General features: G+C 40.3%; 1 long non-coding RNA gene across 1 annotated transcript; it reads right to left on the bottom strand.

The window, feature by feature from the left end:
- Window positions 1-5,813: 5,813 nt before the first annotated feature.
- LOC131890478 (uncharacterized) lies at window positions 5,814-9,579 on the bottom strand. The gene is made up of 4 exons (XR_009374317.1): window positions 9,200-9,579; window positions 6,397-6,708; window positions 6,121-6,340; window positions 5,814-6,054 (listed from the first exon to the last, which is right to left on the bottom strand). It is a non-coding gene; the product is annotated as an uncharacterized LOC131890478 (long non-coding RNA).
- Window positions 9,580-10,990: the final 1,411 nt, after the last annotated feature.

The following is a 10,990-nucleotide window of genomic DNA, read 5'->3' on the forward strand; positions in this document are numbered from 1 at the left end:
ATACAAGGAGTCTTATTTGGGGTTTCTACTCTGAATTTGGACGAGCCGTCAACGATTCAAATTTGTACCATAGTTGTCCTAAATAGCTTGACTACGAATGAAACATTTTTTCCACCAGCGACAGCTGAGACGAAAGCATGCGATCGCAGCGCCCCTGATCGATCTATATATGAAGTTATCTATGGATGTTACTATCAATGAGTTGAATGTCCCGCTTTTGTTGTGCTCGCTTTGGGAATCGGAGAAATGTAAGATGCCACTTGTTTTGTGAACTCCGTTGAGCTAGGCTTGTTGTATAACAAACCTAAACAGAACCTACCTGTTCATTTGATTCATTTAAGAACAAACGTTCTATTCAGCATGACATGGGTTTTGACATTGTTCTGTTACTTCTGGATGGACAACTGGGTCCATATCAACTTACTCACAGGAAGCGACTTACAGCAATGGTTGTCATACTAAAAGTGAGGACCACTCAACTGGCATTGCCACAACTTCATGCCTTTTGACAATGCTAGGGACTTGAAACCTTCAACAATCTTGGATCACAATTCACAAACCGTATGGACATTAATAGGACAAAAAATTGAGGCTAATGGCAAAGCCAGGAGAATGACGTCAAAGGCTAGAAATCATTACAGAAAGTGGTCAAACACTAATGAGTAGCATTACTTCTGGATGGATTGAAAATTCACAATTAAGTGACATCCTGTAAGTAAGTTGCACTTTATTAAGCATCAAAGCCAGCACCTAAAAGTTGTCGCTCTTTTAACAATGTAAATTGTTTATTTTTATTCATTGGTAAAACCACTCAAGCATCAAAATGATGAGATAGAGTATTTGTATAATTGATCATGAAATAATAATATGGGTATAATAAGTGAAGGCGCAAGAGGAAAGCTAATCACAAAACTAACGGAACACCAGAGATCATTGGGGAAACAGGGAACAGGAAGTCCAACCACAATCACACCAATTCCAGACATTGAAGCCCCTTCTTGAAAGAATGGACTGTCTTGGCTTGTCGCACTGTTGGTGGTGGTTCATTACAATCCTGCCCTAGTTTAAGACCACTTACGATTAGCCAATGAGATGAGGAGGTGTAGCAAACTTTCTCCGCAGTTTTATCTGAAGTACTAAAGTAAGGAGCTAAAAGAGTCAAACAACGTTCTACATTTTGTTTGCGCAAGCTGGATATGATCCTCAGACATCCATATATCATAACCAGGCTTCAAGGTCCAAGAGTCAAAGCAAATTAGTTTAAGCTCTTCTAAAATTGGTTTTGCACCATTTTTAGCAATACTTGTGCTGGCATCCATCTATTGAAGCAATGTTACGAATAGGATTTAACTTCATACTGATACCAAAGCAAGCATCTTCCGTAGCTATATTTTTGTCATATCTGTTGATCTTGAATAGATAATTGGTTTTTGAAGGCAATTTCTTGCTTAACATGGGACACTAGAGTGCTGAGCTTGAGTGTTTTTGAGTAAGGCTACCGGTAAAGCGTGCTTTTTTGCAGAAGCAACGGAATCGGAGCGGAACGATTCTTTAGCCCTCCCGCTATCGTCACTTTCTTCTTTTTCAAACGAGGGACAGAAAAAATGCAAAACGGTTTCCTCCACGATTCTTTTAAAAGTTCCGACTCCAATGCAGTGTCTTATTCACTACTGACGGGATCAAATCATAAGTGGATCAAATAAATAATCACGGGACGCTGCGGGTTACTAGGGTCATCAATTTACATTTTCTGTGACGTATGATACCCTTGTACCCTCGTATAGTTCTCATTTTTTTCTCGTCCTCTACTAAACGTTGAAAAATTGTAAAACACATGTTTTTTTGCACTTTTAGGCCATCTTTCTTCTGCAAAAGTAACGGTATCAGTAACGGTAACGCGTTATTTTTTTCTAAAAGGTAACGGTAACACGTTACTTTTTTCATAATGGTTGTGATGGTCAACCTTGTACGTAACACTATTCTTATCAGACATTTATCCAAACGTTTTACAATATAGCTTGAAACATCATCCACTCACACACAATGCTAAATAAAGAGTTGGCAATTCGCACAACCAGGGACATCTGGCTAACACGGACGGAATACTCTTTTTTCAAATCTTTCCCGCCAAAACAACGAGAGGCCGACTTTTGAATCGATCACCAAACTCCTCATACTAATGGCGTGCGGAATACGATCAATGTAAGTGGGATTGCGCGTAAAAAGTGATAGTGTTTGGAGATTTCAAAGATCATGTACCCCCAAGAAAGACCTGACTGGATTCTGCCGATTGTGGAGTGTCATTTACCCGGATTTCAAGTATGGAAGGCCTCCCAAGACAGATCAACTGGGGCCAAAGTGACATTCGGACTTTGTTCGGTTTATTTGGGCTGCTCAGCTTACAAATTGATGACCAAGCCTATCAGGACGGTGTTGCCAGGGTGGTTGAGGTGATGGCTCCCACTATCCTAGTTCTTCGCCAGACTTGGGGGTCAAGTTTGACTTTTGAAAGGCCATACAGGTTGCTTGCCAACTTGACAATCCACGCTACTAGAAAAAACAACAATTATAGCTTTCATTGACCGGCACATTCTGTCTTAAAGAACTTTGAATGATCAGTAACCCAATTTCTCAAATGTATTTGCGACCATTGTGTTCAATAATCAGTGTTAAGGACCATGTCCAGGTCACAATTGCTACTCAGGCCTGACAGATCCAATCCAGGAGCTCCAATTGTATGTACTATTCTATGTATTGTGTGTTTGGAGAGTAAGAACCACAATAATTTGCAAACACCAAAGTGAAAAGATCAGTGAAAGGAAAGGAAAGTGAGAATTAAGTTATTCCTTTGAAATTGTGCTAAACCTCATTGGTGATAGTTGAGACCAAAGCAGCATTACTATTTGCACCCCACAGACCCCACCTTTATTTTTCAGGACTTGGCCATCCAAAGACCAAAGCCCTGCCATCAGGATATGGGAATGGCAAGCAAACCAAAGGAGCCTGATATTGATTCATTTAATCCAAGAAAAAGTTTCATCAGCAATGAAGAAGTTGACAATTGTAATCATCTGATTGGGAAGACAGCGAGTATTTGAGAGTGAGTGTCTCTAAGCGTGCCTGCCTGTGAATCTGTGAAAAAAGAATGTGAGTCGTTTATTTCCTTAAAAATGTTCTTACATAATGGAGCAAGGGACATGGTTGACAAGCCAAGTTTGTTTGCTCTCAGATCACTGACCAAAGATAAATCATTTGATTGGCCATTACTCCCACATGACAACGGCATTCATGACACCTTGAGAGAGAATTAAAGGTTTCGCAAATGTTTGTAAAAAGCCAGTTGGAACTTCAGCTCTATCCCCAGAACGGCCAACAGCAACCTGTGGCCCAACCCTGAGACCACAACTTGTGGACCCATACTTCAAATTTCCAATCAACTAAGTGAAGTGTTGTAATTACCCTTGGGACTCATTCCACATTTTAGCCTAAACTCTTAAGTTGTTGGCTTGCGAAAGTGATCAAGCCTATAACCACATCAATCATAATGCTCTTGAAAAAATGGGAGAAATGAAGAAAACCAAAAACCATGAGTTTTAAGGGTCAATTCTAATGACTGTAGAGGCTTAATGTGCGTTTCTGAGAGCACCTTCAAGCCCCCGAAAATCCAGGCTAGTTTTGAACAATGAAGTTCACACTTTTTCAAAAAACCTTTTCTTTCTCGGGGTCCTTCATTGTTTAATTTACTTCCCTCTAATATTCGTAGGGAATACGCAGGCCTTGTTGATCCGGTTGCATCTTTCAAGTCAAGACTTGGACAAATTTTTAGATAACATCCAGATCAACCCTACATTCAAGGACTAGCTCGGTCTGCCAACTCAAACTCGTTGGTACACCACATATTCATATAAAGATTGAAAGGTAATAAATAGACGAATCATAACCCTTAATTTTGATAGTCCTGGGGATTACATTCCCTGTAACGGTTAGAAAGGCCCGTGAAAAAACAAACCAAAAAAATAAAGCGCTAGCCTGGATTCTCGAGGGCTTGAAGGTGCTCTCAAAACGCACATTAAGCCTACTGTCACTGGAATTGTCCTAAATCCTGGATTGGGACAAAGTTCAAGGATACTTTTGAAGACGTGCAGCATCAGAAACCTTTCGAACCTTCTCAGTGGGTTGAAAATACACTGGAGAACTGATCTCGTAGCATGTTAGCCATAGCCTCTACATTCTTGATTGCTTCCCCATCAACCTCAAAAGGCCCAACCGGGTGTTTTCATCTTTTCTGTTAGAGTTTGCATAAGAGAAAAAAAGCCTTCGGATTCGACCTGACCTCCTGAACCACCTTACTCTCAGTTTGTAACTCTTACTCTTAATAACGTCAGACTTTTTTGGAGATTACCGACAATTACTAGATTTGAATTGCTCTTCAGCCTTTTTTCTCACTTGTAACTCTTTTTGAACAAAGCCTTTCTATATTTTGGAGTTTTTTTTAATGTGTTTGGTTTGTGTCTGGGACGCATATGCACACATTGTTTTGGAACGGAATGGAAGGTTCAAAATTCAACCGCTATGGTGCGCTAAACTCACTATCGCACTCTGACAAAAATAGGCACATATCCATCAACACCGGGATTGTGACCAATCCAGCTACATTGGCCCACGGCATTTCGTAAGCATTTACAGAGTCCTCCTCAGTACAGAGGAGGACAGGAGGGAATCAATACCCATGATTCAGCTCCTACCATCGAGAGCTGTGGGGTCAAATGCTCAAAAAACTGCCAAAGTGAGCCAAACACCGGAGACTTGGGAGCAATATGCGATATCAAATGGCGGGCTTGTACAAACGTGCCGAATAGCCCGCCCTCCAAACTCGGAGATTCCCGTGAGTAAATTCCTCCTCCATTGTCAGGGACTGTTTGCTTCAACATCGGAAATAGTATTGGAGGAGGTCCAGGGCTGCCATAAGAACACCATTCCCTTTTGCAGCCCTTCACGGAACCCGAGATGGACGTCACCTTCAAAAAGATGAAGAGGCAAACCCCATCAACATCTGGAGTCTTTCCTTTCCAACTTTCACTTCTCCGGCCCAAGCCCTGCCACTCCTCCAAGATTTATTAGCTTTTTTTCTTCTCACGAGCGTGAATGAAGTCAGCCATCATCTTCATCCATAAGAAGGGGCCCGGGGACATTCCACTGGGGATTACACTCCTGTAGCGGTTAGAAAAGCCCGTGAAAAACCAAACAAACCAAAAAAAAATAATTCTAACCGTCAAGGACCAATACAATCAAACTAAAGAACTACACATAATGATTTGGAACTAGAAATACTACACTACAAATCAGAGAGAAGCTGCTAAACTAAACATAAACATAAATGAGCAATAAACTTATTTAGGTTCTAAAGTAATTCCGTCTTCACAAAGAGCCGTGAAAAACCAAACCTAATTGAGTGAATGAATGGCAATTCCCATTGATTCACAGACACACAAACACGACGAACACTACACATGCACAGCGACCAAGAAGGAACAGAGGAAGTCACACCTTGGTTCGAAATTCTTGGAGATAGAAAAAGAAACAAACTGAAACCGCGACTGTTCCCAGCGAGCTCCAAAACAGGAATCCATCAATTTCTCGTCTTGAAGTGCTAGGATTCCAACCCCAGTAGCGGCAAATAAGTCCTCAAAGGAAGAAAAAACTCGTTGGAGAATAAGGATCAATTGTATTTGAGCAAAGCTACAGGAAAATCCCAAAATCATAGATCCTCTGAGAATCTGAATGGATTAGCGTTAGGGAATTTTTGTATTCGCGTCCTTCATGGGCTCGCCTTTGGACCATACTTGTTGCCATTCAAGATGCTTCTTGCGAGTTCGGGTTTCTCTCCAGGATTGACCACGGCATTTGGCTTTGCTTGAAACCATCGTTGTCGAACACCTCACGTGAAATGGCGGCAATTCGGGTTCTTATTGTAGCTGTGTAGGCATCTGAATCTCGCCGAGAAGTCGATCCCGACTGTTATAGTCAGAGTTAGCTGAACTGTCCGGAATGGTCCTAAATGTGGGAAAAAACATATGTTTAATATGCACGTTCTATTATTCACAGAGGATAGGTGTGGACCTTTGATAAATTCGGCGATCTATAGCTGAATACCGCTCATGATCCGATTGGAGAACACCTTGATCTCTGGTTCCCTTTCAGCGCTGGCCACCATGATCCGTCTTGGAACTCCTTTGCTCTTGGCAGAATCGCTAGAATGTTGATCTCGATAGTAGTACCCCAAGTTATTCATCATTTCCTTCGCCTGCATCCTTGTCCTTTTCTTCTTCCTGAAAGTGGTCTTCATAATGATTGATGAGTCTTCCTCGAAGCTTCAACGCAAATAGTGGAACTTACCGACAACATCCGAAGAAACAGCAGCAGCAACAAAATAGTAGAAGGAGGAGAAGGAGAATACATCCAAGAGAATGTACATCCAATCTTCCATCCAGAATTGGCGAGTGCCACGGTTGCTGCACTTTTTAGAGTGAACCGTTCGCTGTATCCGGCATAGGATAGGCCAGATCTGGATACGGTTCCATTCCAGTTACAGCCGTCCTTGTAACAACAGCTAACTGTTCCATCTGATCCGCCTGATTGAGCGAGTGTAAATTAGCCACGATTCGAGTTTGGAACCTAACTCTCACACTCAGTCCCAGTTACACTTGACTGGAAAAAAAGTGCACAGGTCAAAAATTTGCCACCAACAATTTGGCAACGTGTCTACAGAGATGTAGAAATGTCTACGATTGGGTTCATTTCAAGAAACTCGATGATCACAATGATTTGGGGCATGGCCGCCGTTTTACTTGTATGATTGGTCGTGTATCTGAACTCTAACCTGCATATTGCTCTCGACGTCGTTGATGACTGGTAATAACGATTATTATGGGCCAAATGAGGACATCATTTTATATTTCTACCATCAGTTGTCATGGAAGTTTTGATTCAAATCAATGAATCAACTACACAATAAACATTTAAACGAGGTTTTGATTGGAAACGGTGAAATGTGATTGCTTTTTGTTCCTGGGCCCTTGTTTCGTCCCACCTGTTTACCTTTTGGCCAAAGGGATTGACGAGGGACAAGATTGACGACATTCGTGCCAAAGAAAATGGTGCTTGAGTCTAGGGATCACTTGGTTTTGAGAAAATGTTAGTGACATTAAGACATAAGGAGTGCTTAAACTTTCAATCAAATGCTTGAAACATTGAAAGTACAAGTCTCTGATTTCACATCGAGCCACTCCAACAGATGTTACCGACAACGAGGACCATTTAAAACACTTAAAGATTTATTTGTTTCATACCTATATAGAGCGTACTGAATTCTTCTTTTGTTTTCTGAGATGAAAGTGCCAATGTCAGGCCTAGTCAAGGGCATGACTGAATTTTGACTCCTTATTTCAACGAATTGCTCATAAAACTTGACACAAACAACCTGAAATCAGTTTGTTGAAGAGCATCTTAGTGAAATTGTTCTGTTTGCCATAACAGGTGTAGAATAAATGTGGAATCTGGCGCTCCAGCGGACCTTTTAAAGAGCCGTTGAATGACGAATTTAGAGCCTCGGGTGATATTTGTAAGGACGTCTCTTCAGTGAATGTACTGAACGTAAAGTGTGTATATCAAACATCGCCAAGAAAAGAGTGAATTCTAAAATGAACCAGTACTCCAATGTTTCTGCAGATCTCTCCAAGAGAAACATCAAGCAAACATCTGGGAAAATAATTTGAAACTCCCAACGGCTTTTTTCAAAGTTGAAACTCGAACCAACACACACAGCCCCAGCCCAAACTCTCAAACTAGGAGCCTAAACCACATTGAAGGGATGCGATCTCCAAACTAAATTATATCTGAAATATAAAATGCGTTTGTTTTGATACCAAACTCTTTGGCAATGATGACCAATATGTTTCAGCGTCAGATGGAGCCATTGTATGCTCTCCATTATTTCATTAAGTCAGAGACTTTCTTCAGGCAATCAGGAATGAGCCCGGGCAAAATTCTGAACTCCAGGAGCCACTAAGCCGAACATATGAATAAAATCTATCATCTTCCCAAAGCAACGGTTAGATTGTTTGTTATGATCAAAATTTACTTGTCTCTATATTCATTGCAAGATGATTTGAGTGGAATAAACAATACCAATGAATACATACAATAACTTGCAGGACACTGGACGGCTGAATTGTGATTGACCTTGTTACGAGGCATATAATAGTCATTTTCGCAAACATGAGCCATGTCCAGACAAATCTTCAAGTCCGCAATAGAATAGTACATGTACTTAAGGAGGTCTTGTCACAAATTACCGCCGCCGAAACGTTTGCTCGAAATCAATCTAACCTAGACAATGTTTCAAAGTAGTTGAATTGTGAAATCCACAAGTAGGGTAAAATATTTGCATCTCTGCTAATTACGCTCCACAATCTCAAAATGGTTTTTTATAATAGTCATTAGTGACAGCAAGTTCTGTGTATGACACAAATAGTAAACGGAAGGCCAGAAAATCCGTACTGATGGGATCAAATCGGATCAAATAAATAATCACGAGAGGTTGCGACTAGGGCTACCAATTTACATTTTCAGCCGCATGTGACGTCACTAGCGGAATGTTGGAACCCGTTAGTCAGTCACAAAAAGTAACCCTGAGTTTTCTTTGATCAAACAAGGGTTGCTTTTGGGATCAAACCTAACCTTTTACGTTACGTTGGAAACGGCTAGTGCTTTGACTTTCCTAGCTTTCTAGAAATCCTGAGTCTGAAAATGTATTTGATCCATCACTAGAAATTCAACTCATGCCGAAAAGCGTCTGATTGTAAATTGAAGTCCCCCAGAATACTAGGAGAATATCTGGCATTTTTTGGCGTTTTTTTTTAAACCTGGCAGCACTGGACCACACGGGTACTCTCATTTTTATAGCCAGGAGAATCATCCTTGGATCTCTCACCTATCAGAAAACTGCGCCAACCACTACGCCACGTCTCCTTCTCTCGTTCTATGATCTATCCAAAATGGAATTTGAAAGCGTTTGCGACAAAATTGCAAAGCTTCACCTTGTAATTGAACTTGTATAACAAGATTTACATACAGTATGTTAGTACGGTAACTCCAAACGGACCATTACAATTGCTGAAAAGTATGAGTGCATCGTTACCTGATAATAAACTCGACCTGATGAGTTGGAATATCCCACGGCGCACTTCGCTGCGGTCCCGTGATCTCATAGTACTTATTCGTATTCCGGGACCAAAGGGTGTGATTGGTCGAAGGCTTGGACAAGCCTCTCCTGATTTGACACGAATTCCGAGCATTGAAAACACCAAAGACCGAAAGTGCCATGGCTGATACTCAAGAGGAGAGCACCAATGACCACATACCCAGCCATGTTGAACCAAGTATGACTACATATCCTGACCGATTTCCAGGCTTTTCCTTGTGGCCACTAACTAAAGCAACAACAGCTGAAAAAACTTTGTTCTGATTTGATTCAGGGCTTTCTGATCGCAATCTTGTTTATAATGAGTGCTTTCATGACAACAGAACTTTGACCTCGAGCCATTGGTTGAACAATCCAGTGAGAGCTTTCTATTTTGTCAAGAGAACCTTTATGAGTGAATGGCAAGAGTCAGAATGGGCAATTTCCTTGAGGATGATATGGTTACGACTTCTAAACTTTCATGGCAGGAATGAGCAAACTCAACAAATGAATTGTTCAAATTCAATTAAACAAGGTGTGGGTTCACACCTAACTCGGCCAGGAGATCTACCATGCTTAAAACATCTTGCCCAAATTAGTTTGTCAAATTAGCCTTCTCTTTTAGTTTCACATAAAGTTGGTTTGTAATGTTCAGTGGATCAAGGTTCTAAATCAATTAAGAGAAAATCGATCATTCTTTATTACAAGGCATGATTTGCATCGAAGATGAAGAAAAAAAAACAAATCCACGCTACAATCTAAAGAAATATAAAACGAAATGTACGTATTTGATTTCAAGCACGTTTTATTCCCTAAGCCATGCTAATAGTCAAGGCTGCAAACGATGCAAAGTAAGCCAATACTAGATATAATCATGGGTCAGCTCCTTCCCGTGTTCACAACTGGTGCAATCTGGAAAATAAATTTTCTTGATTGGTTTTTAGCATATTAAACAATATAAATGCACTGAATGATTTGTAAACATGATAGAATGTAACAATAGGAGGCACTACGGGTGTTGAGGTATATCACATGATGAGCATGACAGAGATTGATAGGTTGTGCCAAGGACGGCTACCCCGGACGGCAATCTCCCTTTTCTGCATGACAGAGGAAGGCCGACTTCTCCTCAACTCTAGGTGCTTGAAGTTCTTAACTAGCATACATCTAACTGACTTTAAACATTCCATGCAACAGGTTAACAATGAGTAATATTTAAAATGACGATCTTATACGGCAATTCAATGCCTAATAAAGTAATTTTTTCCAGCAATTTGTTACAAACTGAACAAATTTCTGGAGGATAGCATATCATTTACTCTTACTGGCAGGATTACATTTAGCTGTCTTTAATTTTTTCTTTGACAATCATGTACAATACTGAAAACTGTCTTACTATTAAACAATATGGATTTACCATTTGTACATGTAGATTTAGATCTTAGGCAAGTTTTAACTTTAAATTGAATTGTGAGAACATTCATTCATAAACTTAGAACATGATTGTCAACCCGGTAGTCAACTACAATTACATTATTACAACCTTTTATCATAACATTACAGATATGAATATATTAGATGATGACAATGAAGTTAACATTTAGCAAACACAAAAAGTGTTGTTTTCCACTTCTAAGTTATGACCAATGTTCTTATTGAAGGTTTCTATTTCCAGTAAAAAGGCGTTGTTAGGGCAAAAAGATAGACAAAAGCAATTTTTTACTCACGTGATTTTATTATGATTGGCAC

The sequence above is a fragment of the Tigriopus californicus genome, chromosome 11 (genome assembly GCF_007210705.1).
Source record: "Tigriopus californicus strain San Diego chromosome 11, Tcal_SD_v2.1, whole genome shotgun sequence".
Taxonomy (NCBI): Eukaryota; Metazoa; Arthropoda; class Copepoda; order Harpacticoida; family Harpacticidae; genus Tigriopus; species Tigriopus californicus.